At 24.1% G+C, this 2,776-nt stretch overlaps 1 long non-coding RNA gene across 1 annotated transcript; it reads right to left on the bottom strand.

Annotated features, from left to right (window-relative positions):
• Positions 1–409: 409 nt before the first annotated feature.
• On the bottom strand, positions 410–1,368 carry LOC114373497. The gene is made up of 3 exons (XR_003658408.1): positions 1,205–1,368; positions 939–1,067; positions 410–564 (listed from the first exon to the last, which is right to left on the bottom strand). It is a non-coding gene; the product is annotated as an uncharacterized LOC114373497 (long non-coding RNA).
• Between the last annotated feature and the right edge of the window lie 1,408 nt (positions 1,369–2,776).

Raw genomic sequence — 2,776 nt, forward strand, 5'->3', positions numbered from 1 at the left:
TACTCATTTAATATCTTCCTGCTTTTTTTTAAAAGTCAATACCTTCAATTATGAATATATATTATTGTATTTTTATATGTTTATTTTAAAAGAAAGTATTATTTACTCTATTTCATTATTTGTTCAGTTCTGCTATTTCTCTGTATTTGAAAATATTTGTTACATAAAAAAATGAACAAATTTAGTGTAGGTTTCATTTCTATATTAAATTTCATCGAACGAACCATTTTTCATTTTTTCTAAAGTAACATGTAAATGGAACAAGATTAGATGAATGCCATAATCGTTTAGTTATAGCCCATATTATTTTTTGTACATATACAAATAATTTTATTAATCATTAAATTGTAAGAAATTTTATTTAATTAAAAAAGGTCATAAAGATGCGAAATATTTTGGCACATTAAGATAAGAAAAATTAAAATTGTGACATAATAACTTTATTTATTTTTTGTCATTGAGAAGACAATGTTTACAATCGAAACTTTTGAGCATGAGGAGGTGGATTTGGGTGTGTATGTGGACCGTCATAATCTACCTCTGTCAGTATCCTTTCTGAATTCTCTGTAATAATATTTAAATTACATTATAAAGGATACTTTTTCACATAACCAAATCAACCAAGTTTAAGTAAACTAATTTAAATAAGAATCATAAATGTAAATATTTTATATTAATGATGAGAAAATTTAAGAATTTAATTTTGATTTAGTTACAAAATTTATATATATAGAGCATCAAAGAATGAATCATGTGGTTCATGCATTCTGTAAAATAATTAAAATACAATCTACTTATTTCTTAATGAAATTAAATCGATTTTATAAAAAAAGTTAGGTTTAATAAAATAAATTAAGGAGAAAAAATATTGTCCCCTTACATTAAAATTCATAAAAGAAACAGTTTAATAAAGGAATTAAAACAGCACCACCAAGTACCTGTGAAACTTGAGAACTTGACATGGGTTGAAATTGGGTGTGTAACTTTGTCTCCCGACCATTGATGATGCTCAATGTTTGAAGTAGATGGATTCTTGTGTGTGTCTCCGTAGAGCACGGGTGGTTGGTCTATTTACATGTATATAAATATATGGTAAGGAGAATTAGAAATTCTTGAGAATTCTAAAGGCAAATATAATATATTCCTAGAGAGAGAGAAACATGATACAATCTCAAGAGGACAAAAATAGGTAATGCACATGTACCTGTGGGAATGCCACGAGCAAAGCAAGCCACAACAAAAGCAAACATCAAACACAGACATAAAAAACTTGAAGAAGCCATCTCTAACTTTTTATGAGATGTTGTTGCTTGGATTCTTTTTTTATAATCAGCAAAACATATTCATTTATATGCTTCAATTCATTGTATAATGGTGTCTTTATGAGATATAAATAAGGCCTTTGACCATATTTGGAATCCTTAAATGTATTAATTATTACATATTAATTTTTCTGACTAGATACATACTAATATGACTGACCAAATACTACCGTTTGATTTAAATGACAAAACCGAGGTTAATTAATTCAATTTATTTATAAAAATATCACTGTGCTGGTGTTAATATTTATTTTTTTAGAAAAAATTGATGTTAACTTTACGATATTAAATTTATAAATTCTAGTAGTGAATAAATAAAAAATAAATTTTTAAATTAAATTAGAAGGTAAAAGGTTCCAAAAAAAAATAGAGCATTTATCTCCAATATTATTTTTCATCTTCCATCCAAACACATTCCCTAGTGATCAAAAGGGAAGATAATTAATAATTTATGCATGTGTATAGGGGTAGGAATAGGCTAGACCGACCTATAAGGGTTTACGACCTGACCTACATAAAGTCTAGTTTGGACTGACCTATTTAATTAAAAGGTTAGGTTTAGACTTTTTTTAAAGCCTATTAAATTAAATAAACCATTATTTTTCATCTTATTTTAACAAATTTTGTTTCCTTATTTATCCTTATTACTCCGTTCCATCCAAAAGATAGGTGTCGCAATTCATAAATAAATTTGTTTTAAATTAAGTGTTACATTTAATTTTTCAATGTAATATTAATGACTTTTTTCCACCAATATTTTTAATAAATATTTCTTTAATTTTTTAATCTAATATTAATATTAATCTCTTTTATTTATTCAATAAAATTAATTTTATAAAATTATTATTTTATTTCATCTCTTTATTAACTTTTTTTTTATTTGTGTAAAATAATCGAGGAAAACATTTATTTTGAAAACGAGGAAGTAATTCTTATTCTTACTGTATTGATCAAATCCATTTCATTAATTTCTCTTTTTGAATTAAAAGTCACTCAATAATTTCCCTCTCTTGTTGAAATAAAATCTCTGGCTACTTGAACCAAATTAAGATTCACCTCTTGAATCATAATTGTTTTTATTTTATTAATTGAAAATTAAGTAATCCATTTTGGAAGTATGCTGAACTTTCATTAAGTAATACTAATGAAAAGTTAACATGAAGACTATTTTAAAATAATTTTTTTAAAAAATACAACACTTATTTTGAGACAGAGAAAATAATAGATAAAGGATATAATTAAAAACATAAATATTATCTTAAATTTTGAAAATAATAAATAAATAATCAAAGATTCAACTGTTAAAAAGAAACCAAAGAAGAATTTTTTTATGTATAATTAATAATTGTTATTCTAAGTTGTTTTACATAGACAAACAAAATTAATAATAGTAATTGTACAAAATTAATTTTGCTATTAATATTATACTTCCTTTATTCATATATATAAGACTC

The sequence above is a fragment of the Glycine soja genome, chromosome 11, assembly GCF_004193775.1.
Source record: "Glycine soja cultivar W05 chromosome 11, ASM419377v2, whole genome shotgun sequence".
Classification (NCBI taxonomy): domain Eukaryota; kingdom Viridiplantae; phylum Streptophyta; class Magnoliopsida; order Fabales; family Fabaceae; genus Glycine; species Glycine soja.